This window comes from Tyto alba, unplaced genomic scaffold (genome assembly GCF_018691265.1).
Source record: "Tyto alba isolate M040663 unplaced genomic scaffold, T.alba_DEE_v4.0 Super-Scaffold_17, whole genome shotgun sequence".
NCBI lineage: Eukaryota > Metazoa > Chordata > Aves > Strigiformes > Tytonidae > Tyto > Tyto alba.
This window is the reverse complement of record NW_024881279.1, coordinates 4,372,956-4,389,622: the sequence shown is the minus strand read 5'-3', so window position 1 is coordinate 4,389,622 and position 16,667 is coordinate 4,372,956.

Genomic DNA, 16,667 nt, shown 5'->3' with positions numbered 1-16,667 from the left:
GGGGACAGGGGAAAGAGAGGGGCATGGTGGGCGAGGTGCTAGCATGGGTCACGACCATCTGCAGGTAGGCACCCCTGGGTCTCCAGGGTCAGGAGTGTGTGAGGACTTTCTCCACGGCAGCCAGTTTTCTGCCTGCATTGCTGATTTGTTCATCTGCAATGTGTTTAATATGATTAATGTGGAGGGTTTTGCAAACTGATCAAGACAGACCTGGTCTGCCTGTAATTTCAGCTAAATTACAGTGATGTACAATTTCAAACCTATCTTTGATACGGTAATAGAAAAAGCTAATTTAGCATATTGCGCAGACTTCGAGTAAAGTGGAGGCGATACTGAATATTGATCAAATACGTACAGAGGTAGCAATATTGGGGGATAGTGATAAATATTTCTGTAGAGACTGAGTAGATTTATGTTGTTATCCCTCTGCAAGCTTGTACCTTAACTCCTAATACCTTTAATTAGAGCTGTTCAGAGAAGGCTTTCAGCTTGCTTCCATTGTATTCGCACTATGAATCAAAAGTTTATTTACTTCTCTGGTTGATGTGTGGGAAATAATGATATGGCATATAAGCTCACAACTTGCACAGCCACCATCAAAATGCCACGGTGAATGAAACTACCCATGTGTTATGACCTTGATGCACAATTTAAATAGATGATTTTTCAAGCCAAATAAAACCTTTCACATTAGGCAGTAGATGGGCCACTTGTATGTGCTACAAATGCAGCTCCCCCCTCTCCTAATTAATAATAGAAAATAGTAGTGGAATAGATTTATGCTTGTCAGCAGAGCAGTTAACTGTCATGCCACTGATGAGTCAATGGCTTGTTGTATCATAAGTGCTGATAATACCCAGATCTGGGCTGGGCACTAAGATGTGATATGGTAATTTAGTTTTCACACACCATTTAGTTATGCTTTTATTTCAGATTAATCTCTGTTTTTTCCCCTTTTTTATTTCAGTTCTAATGCAGTAGGCTCAATAGCGGCCATGGTCACAGTGTGAGAACTTGCTGTCACAAGTTGAACTTCATCCATGACTGTATCTACAGGTTTTGGAGAGAAGGATACCTGGCAGAGCTAGGGAAACAATTAGCTCATGGGCACACCGGCACCCAGTGATAACTGAGGACCAAATTCATGGTCACAGGGATCCCACAGGAAACACCACCACAGGTAGCTGAGGTTGCTTTTGCGTTTCCACAGCAGCATCAAATTCAAAAATTCAGATGAATTGCAAAAGGAAAAGGTGTCCTGTTCCCAACCATGTGTTTTTTAGAGGAAGGGTAATGTAAGGGCTCTGAAGCTGATACTACATCACCGGAGGGTTGTTGCTATTCCATGTGATTCGAGGTGGGATTTAAGATGAGTTTAGGTGGTGCAGGAAGGGCTTGGGTCAGACTGTGGTGGAGATAGTGTTGTGTTTGATTGGAAAAAGGCTGCAAGTCTTTCTTCGTTAACCCGCAGACTGTCTCTGAAACAGGGGCTTGAAATAGGGGCTTGGTGGTCCATCTTATTTTGATGATCCTCAGCAAAGATTCTCCTCTAGCAAGATATATGAATGTATATGATCAGAGATCGTCTCTGGGCAACCACCAGCTATATTTGTGATTTCATGCATTTGTCATAGGATTTTGCTCTACTTCTCTGGTACTTTGTCTTCCCTTAGAGGACTGGCACATTTCCTTTTGGTTGATAACATCTCCACCTCTATTTTTCTCAGCAATGTTCATTTTGATTCCTGATGAACCCAGTTTGCTTTACATGTGACCACAGCCCTTGGGATGCTGCTGTTCCTGATGTACGTGAGCATTTAGTCCACAGTGTTGGAGTTTAAGGAGCGTGATGGGTTCAGGAGATGATGGGGGTCTGCTTCTTCACAAAGTTCTTACTCCACTTTCACAGGCCAGCAGAGACTCTTTGGCAACATGGTCCTTGCAAGATGAATTTCAAAGACTTCTGTGCAGCAAAAGATTTTCCCTGCAGACATGGAAACACTCAATACTGTGAAGAACAGGAGTATCCTGAACTTGGTTTTAGCATTGCTCTGTTGACATTTCAGCAAAGTTGCATTGAATTAATTCATCTGGGGAAGGAAATCTTGTAACCCTGCACCCACCCTCACATGTGGTCTTCTCAGTGTTAGCAGGAAAACGTCATGAAGGAACAGACAAGTGTTATTTTTTCAGGAGAAAAAAGGAAAATCAGCCTGAAGATAAAAACACATCTTTTAAATGTCTTTTTTTAGTGAAACAATATCTACTATAGTAAATCTATGCGTGTTTTCTCACATGGAATTGGTGCTATCTCGAAGCTCTGTCAGACTGACCCTGAAAGGTAGAGGAAGATCTCCCATGGACGTGGGACGGAGATGCCTGCAGGACAGTGGAGGGCTCTCTGTCCAACAGCTCTTCTCTGTATTTTATCGCTTGTGGTGATATTATACAGAATTCACAAGGAGTCTATTTCTGCTGCCCCAAACCTCAAAGTTCTTTAAAAAATTCAGTCTGACTGTTCTTTGTGCTTGTGAATATCCTACACCGAGGAAAGGTTCTTGTTCATCTGGTGTAGGGTCTGGAAGTTCATTGAAAATGAAGACCTAGTAAAATTAGAATGTACGAGGATCATTACTCCAGCTTGGTGGTGAGAGATGGAAAGTAGCTGGCTGCTTCTGAAAAGCCTGCTTTGAGAAAGATGTATTTGAAACCCAGTTTTTGACAAGGTTCCCGTGTTGTTCCTCCCATTTCCTAGTCGGTCACTGTGATGCTCCGAGTGAAGTGTTTCTGAGGCAGCATTTTCACACATCTGACTTTTAAATTAAGGTGGGATTATAGTGACAGCACATGGTTACATGCTTACACATGTGGAAGAAATTGCATTTTCTATTCTTTAACCCTACGATAATGGGCTTTGGGTGAAAACTTCCACCAGTAATTTCAGATCCTGATTTTGCAGTTGGATTTGCATGGCTGCTGGTGGCTTCAGTGTGACTTCATGTGGCCATAGGAATGCATCGCTGGCAGCAGAGCCTGTGCAAGCCTTTGTGTGCAGGGTTGCTGGTGGCCTCTACAGTAAGTTCACTGAACATCTCTCCCCAACAACACTGTGTTTTATTTTTTTATTTTTTTTTCTTAAACACCTCAATTCAGATTCTCTGTTGTTCAGTGCAGTGTAAATTAGACTGTATGTCCCCCGGTGCTGGGAATTCTACCTTTCTGAAAGTAGGCTTAAACATTACTATGATTATAGCCTAATGCAAGTTTCTCTTAGGGCATGGCCTTAACTTAAGGATTTATTTTTTAGAAGGAAACTAAGTGTGTTAAACTGAAAGCAACCCAAGTGCTCAAATGTCAATGAACTGCTGAATTTAATCACAAGTAGCCAGTCAGTAGTTTTTGAGCTACGTTATTTGGGCAGAAGAAGTCAAAGGCTCTTCTTATTTATTTTTGCATATTGAAATTTTTGGACATTTATCTGCATGATTCTTGTTGAATTTTATGAACTATAGACCAGGTAAATTTTGGAGAATGCAACAAAATGGATAGGCAAGCCCAAATAGACATACATTTCACTGGTCATCCTGTTGTATTTGTATTTGCCGGGAGCTCTACAGAGGTGGAGAGCACCACCCCCGCCACTGCAGCAAAGCTGAAGACTTTCATGTTGCTTTTGCTCTTGCCAATGAACTACAACCTGTTTGGAATAGAAAAGTTTGCTGTGTTCATGTATTTTCAGAACAGGTATTTCTGACATATTTTCTGAAGCTCTATGGATAACTGTAAGAAGACTGCACTGAGAAAATATAAAAATTAGTAACTAAATGAGTTAGCAGACCTGGAATATTTAAAGTTTCTGTTAATATGTCTAAAAGCAATAGAAATGCCATATACATTTTGAAACGGGGAGAGGGCAACAAATCTTTTAAAACTAACTGCAGTGTTTGGATGGAAGGGGTGCTGGCAAAGCAAATACTAGAAGAGGAAATCTTGTGTAGATGCAGGTAACTTAACACTGCGACACCTCGCCTGCTCCTCCTCCTCCGTACAGCTGCAGCAGATGTTACCAGAGATAGTTCTGACCATTTCTTTATCTCAGTGTTGGAGCAAACAACCTGTCTGGGGCAGATGTCCTGCACGCTGCTATTTCCTCTGCTGTGCACAGCTCTCTGCAGAGAGACCTAGAATCTCAGCAGCAATAAGATAATTTTATTTTTTTCCACCTCACATCCCCATCTGGCAGCATCAGCTCTGGAGTATGGAGCCTCCAAGAAAGGGGAGACGTGCACAGAGTTTATGTCTTAGCTGTGTTCCAGCACCAACATGTGAAAATACAGATGCTTTGCCCAGATGAAAGCCACTAACATGGGTAATGTGTTTGCTTCACAAAAAAAAGCAGCTTGCAGAGGCCCTGAGCTTGGTCTTGGCAGAATGGCAGCAATATTGTCCTTGTTTAATGGGTGGAGAACTGAGATGCTGGAAAAAGCATGTAGGTGTCTGAAAAGAGGTAAGGCAGGGCAGATCCCGCCTTGTTTTAAGCATCAGGTTGTCCTTCCCTCGGACACTGTGCTGAAATTGTGTCATATAAAAAATACACCTTATGCTGAGACTATTCTATTTGAGCTCAGGGGAGCTGAGCTTGGCTTGCCTGTGGCCAGTTAGGGCCAGTTTATATTTCCACTACCTGTCACCCTTTTATATTCTTTGTTCATATACATAAGATAATAAGGCTGAAAGAGGAAAATGGGTATGGTGATAGAGAATATATAAAGAGAGCAGATGATGCTAAGTAATGACCGTTAAACTACGTAATAAATCCTTGGCGATAGTACAAAACCTTTGCATCTGCTCACAAGGTAGAATTATTTCATTGCTTCCAGGCCCCATACGTGGATATATAAGTCAGTGCATCAGCATCTTCAGGGACACATCCATACTAAAGATAATACTAATTTTCACAGCAATGTTTTTTCCTGTCAGCCAAAGGTAATTAAGTGGTTAAAGGAGAACTCAGTTTGCTACCTAATGTAAAAAATAACTCATGCATTTTATGTCTCCTAGTCTTCTAACTTTCACCAGTGTCAGGCCACATTGGTTTTGCATTTACTGTAACAACCTTTCAGTAGATACGAGACAGAGCATGCTAAGTGTGGAGTTTCTAATCACTTTTCTTTTGTGTCTGATGTCCCAGCTGTTCACGGACCTTAGGCATGATCAGATCGGTGCTCTGAACTAATCATTTAATATAGAAATAAAAGAATGGATCCAAAATGCGGTGGAACTAACAAATGAAAATAATAAGGAAATTAAATGACAGTAATTGAAACAGTGTCTAATGTCTTCAATGCAGTACAATAATACTCCTTTATCCAGCCTTAAGACCAGTTACTTGCTTTTGAAAAGTTTTGCAAAGGTATCAGGGTTGATATAAGTGCTGTATTTTCTGTACCTACTCTACCTAGACTAATTGAAAAGCTATCACGGAGATGAAATTGGGTTGGTGTTGGGAGTTCATGCTTGTGCTCTGATCTTCAGGAAGCTATAGAAAATCTCCAGAGAATGAATTGTTTAGACTTGAAAGTGCTCCATTAAGTCGAGGTAATGGGCAAATTCAGCATTCCTCAACAGTGATCTCGGGTTTCTTCCAAATCTTACTACACTAATCATTATTTCTGCACCATTCAGTCCTGTATTTTCTAAGTTTGCATAGCATATATTGCCAAATTACCTCTGCAGTTGACGAGACATCATGGCAGAGGCAGGTACAATTTAAATTACAGGAAGTTTTGTCACTGCCTGTTTTAAAAGAGAGGATCATCCCAGGGCAGCAGAGTTTCACCCTCGTAGCACTAGAAGGGTTGTTAAAAATCCCCATAAGAATAAAACCGCACATTGAATCTTCATTTTTAGTGTTGTTTATGTTTGTGTATAAAAGGGAAATTTAAATCTTGTTTTCTGGCCAGGCCCCATCCGTCTGAGAATCACAACCCTCCCGTGCTGCAGGAGCGGTCCCTCCACCGTCGGGCCATTGTTGGGTCCATGGCCCGTGGTTTTATATCCCTTCCGACCTGCAGTGCCTTCCAAGTGCAGGAAATACTTTCTTTCTTCTCTTTGTTTGCTTTTTATGCTTTTCCTTTTAATGTTGTATGAGTGGCAGAGAGGCCCATGGAAATAAAAGCTCGCCACAAAAAGGCCACAACAAAATACTTGGTACCAGGGAGGGTTGAATGAGACCTTGAAATTACAGCCTGAAATATATGACTCAGTCCTGCTTGTGGGTACTAAAGGCATTAATTTCTGAATACTGTCTGCTTTAGTAGGTAATTTTTGTGAAATGCTTGGAGAGGCTGGTGCATTTCACCATATACTATAGTGAAGTATGGCAGGTTTTAGAGAGAAGAAGGACTTTGCAAAGGTGCAGCAGCCTGACATCGGGATTCATTTTGAGCATCAGCTGGTTCCTATTTTATCTAAGCCTAATTCCGTCATCCTTGGAAAGGAGGGTGCTTGCTTTTGATGGTGAATCTTGTTATAAGTACTTATTTGGCATGCCAGTGAATAAGAAAAGCTATCATGATTTGACATGTGAAATGTGAAGTCTCAATTACTTTTATGTTGTTTTTCCTTCTGTAGATCGGGAGTGAAAAATATATTTTAATTAAAAAGTGAAATATGATATCCAGATCTCAGCATGCCTTGTGGAGAACAATCTGAATTTTGGAGTGCTTCATAAGTCTTTGAGCAGAGCTTACGCTGCACTTCACAGGCATGGGCAGCAGGCGTGGCTGATAACACCGACTGATTTATTTGGCCATTATCTGACAATTTCTTTACTTAAGCGAAAAGGAGGCTGTGGATGATGTCCTGCATATTCAGATAGCTGTTATTGTAATGTCCCTTCATGTATTTTATATTTTAATTCTTTTTTCCTTGCAGGCCTATTCTTTTTTTTTTTTTTTTTTAAGGAAATGAAGGTTATGAGAGTGTGCTTTCTGCCTGACTTCATCACCTCCTGCCCATCCACTTTTGAATCCCTTGACCAGACTTCACCTGAATTTGATCATGGGATAATGGCTCAGAGTTATTAAATCTCTGAAAGTGCTACACCAATCAGTGGTGAAGCAAAGGTGTTACTCAGGTAAAACCAGGGAGAAGTTGGTTATTGTGCAGTTTTGCTGATAATGTGTGGGTTATTAGCTGGCCTCTAAGATGGACTGGCTGCAGTACATGCCCTCAGCCATGCAGCAAGCCAAAACAAAGCCAAAACCCACTGAAAATGCAAGGGGATTTCTGAACATGTTGGGGTGCTAAGGTTGTGCTGGGAGAATGGCTGCCTCTGTGTTAAGGAGTTGAGCCTCTGTCCCCCATGTCACTACAACCTGGCATTATATTTTCCACTGACCAGAAATATAAGCAAATTAGTTATTTTGCTCAAATTAACGCCTAATTTAATATAAAAGGCATATATATAAAGATATAATAATTCTTGACATGCTGGGAAAAAACATCTAATGCATTTTGAAGAGCTATGTCTGAAAATGTAGAGGGTGTTTTCCTTGCCTTTGCTTCTTAATGGTTATTAAAGGCATCTCACTAATAATAAATAGTAACACATTCCTTCAATCACTCTGTTTAGGATAAAGACCTTGGCTTCCCCTCCATTATTGTAAATGGAATAAAACTAAAGCTTTTTATGGAGCTCCCTCTAATTTCCAGGTGTAGCACACCACCAGTAAAGCAGTATTTGTTTCTTAACAGAAAATTCTATTTGCCCAACACTTTGCTAAGCTGTGTTGAAAGCTAACCATCTTTGATATCTAGCCCATAATGATGCTTGCACTTTCCTTTGAATGCTCCAGCTGCTAGGGGCTGAGATCACTGCACATTGATGGATACTTCAGCTGGTGCTTCCTCAAAGCAGCCTCACTAAGCAAGCTTAAATTTAGTCCATTCTTTACTGGATAACACTAGTATCATAAAATCCTAGGCTAAGAGATTGGCAATCACTGTGCTTGGTGGTGTGTGGTTTAAACAGTACTCTTTGTATCTAAAATTGTCAACAACTTCATAAAGAATCCAAATCAATTATGAAGAAAATATAGAAGGATAATTATGCAGTATTTTAATAGAATCATAAAAAATTCATTATTTGCATATCTTGCTCTCTCAAAAAAAAAAAAGGCAGAAAATGAAGAATTTGCACAATCCTACCTTTGTTAAATTAGCAAGTGCTGCAGAATTTTTCATGCTTTGCTCCAGAAACGACCTGGTGGAAGTTCATGGAGTAATGACACAAATTCCCAGTGACTTTAGAACTGCAGTAGGTGGGAAGCTCAGGATCAAGGCAGGGAATGGACCCCCCTGCCCAGTCCCTCTGGCTTGCCCCGGCAGAAGCTGATGTTGGGGTATCAGCACCCTTCCCACAGAGGTGGCAGGGTTTGCCCTTTCCCTCCCAGTGCTGGAACTGGTGGAAGATGTGGTGGAAGATTTCTGCTCCTACCCCCTGTCCTCCTGCGGTAGCTATGGCCGGGGGACCCCATCTTCTTCTCCGGGCGTGTGGAAGTGGGCAGGACTCGCAGATACCAGGGGTTGCCGTTTGTGAGCTTTCTGTTGAGTGCTGTTATTCAGATTTGGTGCATGTAGCACATGCTTTTAATTGGGTTAAGGGGTCCATGAGTCAATAAACAGGGTCTGTCTACATTAGCCCTTTTGGCACTCTATGTCAGGCTAGAGCTCGTAATAATTGTTTTTTTAATACTTAGTTTATGTCACTAATCATCTTTACTTGCAAGGAATGGATTATATTTAAACCTTGGAAAGTTGATGTGTGTTTTAGTACCAATTTCATTAAGGCCAGAATTTTAATCCTTGCCATCTAAATCTCTGCACTTGAGTAGAAATTTCTCTAGAGCTCGTTACTTTAAATATGAGAGCAATGGGTGAACCTTACCAATCATACCATCTATTATTATATTTAGTACTGGAGTAGCTGCAATGCTAGGACTCTTCAAATAAACAGTCATTAAGTATGACAGTGATAATGGAATGTGCACCGTGAAATTATCTAATTACTGACACTTCAAGTCTGTATCAACAATTTATTTTGAAATAGAATATAATTAAATTCTTTTGCTCCAAGTACATCCTGAAGAGCAATAAACTTTCAGACTTCAAATAACAAAGAGTGAACAAAAGGTGCCATGTAAAGATGTTTTTGAACATTTGGAGGATAATATTCTTGCAGAAAATGTATGTCATGACTACCATTCTTGGACCTGTTTGCTGGGATCTATTAAAAGCTGTTGATGGTTATGAAGAGGATGTTCCCAAAGGAAAGGGAGAAGATGAGAATATTAACAGATGCTACAGCACCCCAGAATGCCTTACTGTTGGCTGTGGAAGATATCTAGAGCCTGATTTGAACAGTAATTGCTTTATTGGGTCATAGCTTTGAAAAGTAATGTAGCAAAATGAACAGATGTATCTAATCTGTTATTCAGAATAAGAATGATCATAGATGCTTCTAAGTATGGAAGGTCATCATTGCAATTTGTTGGTACAGGCTGTGAAACAGCAATACAGCTCAGTGTGCTAAGTAATAATTAAGAGTTAACTGGACGCTTGGAAAGGTGTCTGCAAACACGTTTGGTCCAAATCTGTTAGTTTTCCATAAACCTGAGTGTATGGGTGTTGCAGGGAGCAGCTTGTATTTCGCAGGTGTGGGAGCCACGGAGGAGGCGGCAGGAGTGAGCCTGTGTGGCTGGCACTGCCAGGACGGATGGGGACCCCGGGGGAGCACCCACGCCGTGGACCCAGCACTTGCTGGGTGTCACCCGTGCAGTGGGTGCTGCGTGCGTGGGGTGCTGGGTCACAGCCTGGGACCCCGCGGTGGGCGAGAGGCGCCTCGCTGTCAGCTCACAGGTGCCACCGGCTGCAGCAGGTAGAAGATGCCGTGGCCTTTTGTCTCCTGGTGCTTGAGACCTTAGCTTTGCCAGGGGTCTCCAAGGGGGAAATAGACTCTAGAAATATTTCGGGGGGGCAGGTGTGCTTTTCTAGGCACATGTACCCTTGTCAAGCGTAAGAGTAAAATTCAGGAAAGAAAAGACATCAAAGGAAAGAAAAAATGTTTTCCAGATTACATTGCTTGTAGCTTGCTAGAGCTCCTCCCTGTTTATGTATCTAACAAGAAATCTAGGTTGCATGCATTTAAAAAAAATGTTGCTTTTCATCTGTTAGCAAGAAAACTTGGGAGTAATGTTCTCTTCTCATATTTTTTTTTAAATTAATTAAAACCCATATAACCCAGCAGTATAAAACAGCTGAGAATGTCATCTCTCAAGTATCACAGCCTTTAATAAAAGTCAGAGTGGCACCGTTCATGACCATCTGATGTTTATGGCTGCTGCTTATAAAGTGCATTGTGTTTCACCGTCCACCTTGGCTCGTCTCCATTCTTGCTTTAACCTCGATGACTTTGGCATAGTTATTTCAATGCTGTACTTTGTCCATTTTGTTTTCCACAGAATATGAAGTCTGCTGCTTGCTTATCAAATATGAAACTGTGCACAACTGGGCAACATAATGCTAATGGAATCGATATAGCAAAAGAGATCCCACAACCCCTCTGTACTTTTTACAATTTACTTTATTCGTCACCCATTAATTCTTATATTGATTTTGCTATAAAACACAAACTGCATTCCTATCACAGCCCAAGAAAAAAGCACATTGATTATATTGGAACAAGGTATGTTGTAAAAATGAAATGCCTAAAACATTTAAATGTAGTAAGCTCTGCTAAAGTACATAAATCACATTGTTTAATGTTGTAAATGAGTGGTGCTGCCTTAAACAAGGGAAAAATATGGCGCCATAAAACAATTTTGACACAAAATAACAGTCTCTGTTTCTCTGTACCTGCCATTTTAGAAATGCCATCAATAATGGTTATGGTAGTTTGCAAGTGGGAGGGGGGAAATGTTCTCAAGATCCCCTTTAAAAAGTTCCTTCAAAGTCACTTTGTAAAATTGACACAGTGGTGTTTTACCTAGCTATAAATAAAGCCTGATTATTACTGTGTCCTGTTTACTTTTATCATCCACTCATTGAAAACTTTTTGATGCATCATTACTAATGATCTTTCCAGGAGCCAAAGTCGAGCCATGTGCTGGGCTATTATGGATGGGGATGGAACTGCCACTGCTTCCTACCACCTTGGTGACCACGTTGTCTGCTGAAGATCATGGACACCAGCTAAAAGGGAAGATGGTTCAAAGGAAATTCACCTTTCTGCACCACTTAGAGTTTAACCCTGAGTAGAGAAGACTACTGATTCAGTGTAATTCTGCACTGAGAGTGCCAAGGCAGTGAAGAGTGCAAAAGAAAGAGTTTCACGATGATTATAAAATAGGTCCTTTTTGTCACCAACATTATGATTGCAGAAATCTATTACTAGTTGAGATTCCTGCAGTGCTTCGGAGCCCTGGTCATGATCCAGGACTCCACTAAGCCCAGTAAAAGCCCAGGAAAGTCGCTTTGGAGAGCCTGCAGCTAACAATGAGACAAGTGACAAGAGCCAGGCAGGGATGGATTTGGGTCCAGCAGGAAAGAAAGGGAGGATGGGTGTAAGAAGGATTGGGAATGGTCTCAACAGCTTAAAAAACTAAGCTGTTTCCAAGGTTTTCAGGATCCATGGTAATAGATTTGATGGCGAGGAAAAAAGAGAGGAAGGCAGGAAGAAAGGAAAAATGAGGGTAAGACAGGTATTGGGCATTTGCTTAACATTTAAGCTGGTCAGAGCGGGGGCCTTGGTTTCCTGCTCAGCGCTGTGTCTGTGCATGATGCTACAAAATCATCCCTTGTGCCAGATGTTCTTGAATGAGCTTGGGAAGAGGGAGAAGAAGAATTAACTCATCTTGGATTAGAGATCATAAAGCAGGGATGGGACTGTTGTCTGCTACCTAACCCTTGGATGAGTGTTTCTGTTATTTTAGTTCTTGCTTCACCTTGTTCAATAGATTTACCTTTTTGTTTCAGCTTTTCTTGTGAGTTTTTCTCACCTGTGAATCAGAGCAGCTGCTGCAGAATCTGGGATGGCTCTGCCAAACTTTTTATCTGTCAGCTAAAGCTTCCCTGCTTCTAGCTACATCACTCTAAAACCCAGCAAAACTCAAGTAACTGTAAAGAGGTTGCTATAGACTTTACCTAGCAAGAGCAGAATTTGGCCTCTTCATGTGGAAAGAAGAGAAGCAGAGGATTTGTTTTAGGGGATGTCAAAATTCACTGAGGCTGCTGAGACTCTTCCCACACATGGTCTCCCCTATGACAAGGCTGGTGGAAATGAAGCTGGGTGACAACCCTCAGTGCAGGCTGTAGCACTAAACAAGCACTGGGGGAAGCCAGATCACCTAGAAGATGTGCCAGGCATAGGTCCTTTTCTGGGTGAAGGGAATATTATCTGTAGGGAAGCGGCAGACACAAGACTGACTTTGCTCAGCAGGAAATCTGCAGCTGCAAAATTCCAGTTAATTCCTGGGTGTTTTGTTGTTTGAATACATTAGCACCAGTTTTTTCCTGTGTGGCTGGCAATCATTCCTTCTTTAAAGTTATAATGTGCTCTTTTGATGGGAGGTTGCTCTTGTCCCTGTTGGGTCAACACTTTTTTCTTTTTTTCCAATTCTTTGGGAAATTGCACCATTGACAGAGCACAGCAAGTCTGTTTTCTCCATGGGCTTGCAGGGCAGCAGGACTCCTTTATTTTCCCACCTCCACCCTCCTTCTTCCTCCTAGAGATGGGGGGAAAAATTCATAGAAGTACTTTAATGTTGAAAATCCTGTGAAATGGATTCCTGTTCCTGCAAGAGGGAACTCCATGAGGACTGTGCTTATCTAAAAGGTCAGCTCCAAGGCTTTTCTAAGTTAATGATTAAAGTAAATTATCTCAGATCTCTCATCAAGGAAGGCTCTGTTTTTCCAGGTTGAGCCTCTTAATTTTTTATTGCAAGGATCAATCCTGTAAGATCCTCAGAAGTTTTGTTAGGGCATTTTTGTCCTAATGACAGCTCCTTTGGTCAGCTGCTGCAAATGAAAGCAGCTGGAAAGAGTCCCTCAGGCCTGTGTGGGTGGTGGAAGGTTGGTCCCTATCAAAACAATTGAGGAAACAGAAAAGCTGAGGAACTGGAGAGGAAAACAATAAAGGAAAGAGCCTCATTTATTTTGTTATGAGTGTAAAGACCATCTAGCTGTCATGCTTTGCCTGCAGGCAGCACATCTAGGAGAGCAGGTTGCTGTAATAGATGGACAGGAGCTGTAGCTGCTCGGAGAGGTGGCTCTGAATGGGCGATTTGGTAAAAGTTGCTGGAGCTTTTACAAAGGCACAAGTGTGAGGAATTAAATGCAATCCTCTTGCAAACACTAGGAAGCTGAATGTCTGGACCAGGCTTTTATAGGCTCTGCTCAAAACCCAGTTATCGCTGCTGTTTCCTTACTGATACTGTAGCCGTGTGCTGGGGACATATAATAATAACGAAGCCAGGAAATATGGTTTATGGGGTTCTCTGTGGGATAAAATGGGGACTATGTCTGAGGCCAACAAGCAGAGTTACAAAGGGGCAAGTTCAAATGCCAGTCCCCAAGCTTCCCTTTTTCTCTTTTGTGGAGGTTTTTTAACGAGCAGCTCCTGCAGTCCTCTTCCCTTAAAACTCCTCCGCAGCACATTGTGTGCCTGCAGGAGGTTAATTAGGGAGCCAGGCAAAGCTGGGGCTCTCAACTCACATTTTGAGTCACGAAGTGCTTTCTTCTATTAAAACTAACGTGCATTTACAAGCCTGCCTTGTATTTATCTAACGAGGATAATTATCTACCTCCATAATGACATGATCCATTTGAGCCAAGGCAGCTCTTTTGGAGGTAGGGAAGATGTTTTAGTGCAGTTTTTTTTTGACCTGTCTGTGTAGAGCAGCCTGGGGGTGAACTGGCCTGAGGCAGCATAAGCAAAGCTCAGAGCCTGCAGGATGATGGTCCAGATCTGAGTAAGTTGAAAGGATTTTCTTTGTTTAAGCTGAGTTGAATATTGAGTATGTCTCTCTCAAAGTGAAAGGTGCGCTTGATGTGGTGCAATGCCAGGAGCTAGTGGTAAAGGTGGTGTGTGGAGGGGGAAGCCTGACCTGCCTGATTTGATGGGTTTTCTGGTGTAGGTGTTTTTTGATTTGGTTTACAGTTTTCCAAGTTTCTGTAGGTCAGTGTTATGGCTGTGGTATCAGGTAAGCAGTTGCTTGTACTTAACAGATGCTGTGGAGAGGATAAAGTAGCCCAACTTCTGAGGGACTTTAAACATCTGGGTACCAAACAGGTCTTGCTCTTTCTCCGAGTAGCTTCTCTTTTAAACAAATCATTGTTAATGGTAACTGCTGTTTTGTGATGGCCCAGTCTGCACTTCTAAGAAGGTGCTGTGCCCTCAACTTGAAGTGTTTCATCTCTGTAACTACTTGCCCTTTTCTGTCTTAGACATATTGTTATGCCTGTAAAATGCTTTCTTGGATGTTTATCAGTTGATTTGTATTAATATTTACAATAACTTTTTGTTAGTAATTTTTTGCTACAACAGGAAATGAAATGCAAATTAACAACTGTAAAGATTAAAACATAATGAAATAGGACGTGAACTCCAGAGAACTAATGAATAAAGTGGCTCGAAGGCACAAAAAGATGTCCTTCAAAAACAAACAGAGATAAATAATAAGATAAATAATTCTGAGGCATTAAACTGACAGAGAAAGAAGTACCAACTATGGGATAAATTGTTTCATGCATTATAAGTTATAATTGCATTCCTTTTTCTTAGTAAAAAGATGAAGTTTCTCCCTAAAGTTAACCAACTGTGTAATTGCTGTATGGTAGACATTTTTTTCCTAACTTACAAATCAGCACATCAAAATGTCTCTCTGTTTACCTTTACTGTACTTAACTGGATATTTTATGATGTGTTTAAATCTTGTCCAAGCTGATGGGTATTAGTCCCGGCTTCAGCAAAGCTCCTAGGCTCTGACATCTGTCCTTCACGAGGCTCACTTTGGCAGTTGGCTTTAAGACAATACATCACTCCTTTGTTTAACCAAGGGCTGGGAGCAAAAATCTATGCATGGTGCTTCTGGCCGATTTTCAGGGCAAACCTCTCGTTGACTACGTAGTTATGTTGGTGCATCTGAACCTAGAGTTAACCCTGAGTTAATCTGTGTTGTTATAAATATTGGTTACATTATGGCTTCATTGATTAAATTGTCTTGGATCCTGTGAAATCATGATGTCTCTAATTCAGTGCACCTCTGTACTCTTTCATGTGCTGTGGGATAGTTTTAACACAGTGCAAACATCAGCACTCCTCAAGTCTTTTAAGTATGAGTCTAAAATGCCTCCCCTTAAAATCCAGAGTTTCCCGAGACATTGGTTACGGTGGGGCTAATCCTTTAGACTATAGATGTTGTCAGGGCTGGGGTTGTCCCTTCTTCTCGTGGTTAAGCCATGTACAGCTGTGGAATTTCAGAGGAGGAGGAGAGGAGCCTTCAGGGAATTGCTGCTCCCTGACTTGGGAAGATTAGGACAGCACTTGTTGCCCAGGCGGATACAAACCTCTTCAATCCCAGGCCATTTGGATTACCAGGTTGTAGCCCAAACTGCTTCTCCTCCTGGTCTGCATTCCATCACTACATGTTTTATTAGGAAAAAGGATGAAGGTTTGGACTTCTGAAGGTGAAGATACTTGGCTAGCTGGATTTTTCAGGATTGCTTGAGCCTCCCCGGAAATAAATTGAAATTAACGTTGAGCCTGGTTGAAGTCCCAGGCTTTAAAAACAATAAAAATAATAATTAATAAAAGTGTGCAATTCCTGTTCACCCATCTTCTTTGAATTTTCATGACACATTGAAGATATGTGTGGGACCTCTCAGTATTTACTTGCCCAGGTGAAGTTTGTCTGCATGTGTGAGTCAAGGCAGTGAGGCTTTCCAGCAGCTCATGTCTGGAGCCTGTAATGGTCCTCAAAGATTCAGATTTTTTTTTTAGCATCTTTGTTCTTGATGACAAGGGACAGAGTCGTAAAAATAAGAGCCTCTTATTTTTAAGAGAATTAATGCAAACACTGTTTCTGTTTATTCTCAGCCTGTCAGAATAATTCTGTGTATGATACTGCATTCATTATCATACATCTAGTTGTGATGGCAAACAGGGGGCTTCACCCAACAAGCAAAGAGGAGTATCTCTCAAAAACAGATCAAACCTCAGAAGTTAATTTTAAAAAAGAGCTAGCTGTACAAACCAATGTTTGTTTTTTTTTGCCATTTGCACCTCAAATTCCCTTGGATGACCAAGCCCTGGCACAGTAGATGTAGCTAAAAAATCCCTCCTGATTGAAATGCTTTCAGCTTTTTATCACTCAGTCTTCTTGCCTCTTAAACATCAACTTTAATCTCTAGTTTCAGCTTTGTATTATCTATCAGTTTTTGGTGGCCTCGAGACTGCAGCTTGATTGGTCAGAGTTAGCGCTTTCCAACTTGATAGCACCTATGATGTCTGAGCAATTAGACCAAGCATAAAAATAGTATCTTCTACTCTATTACCTGTAGAAGATGATCTATCCTAGTAAATGTATCTGGGGAAAAAAAATCCCATC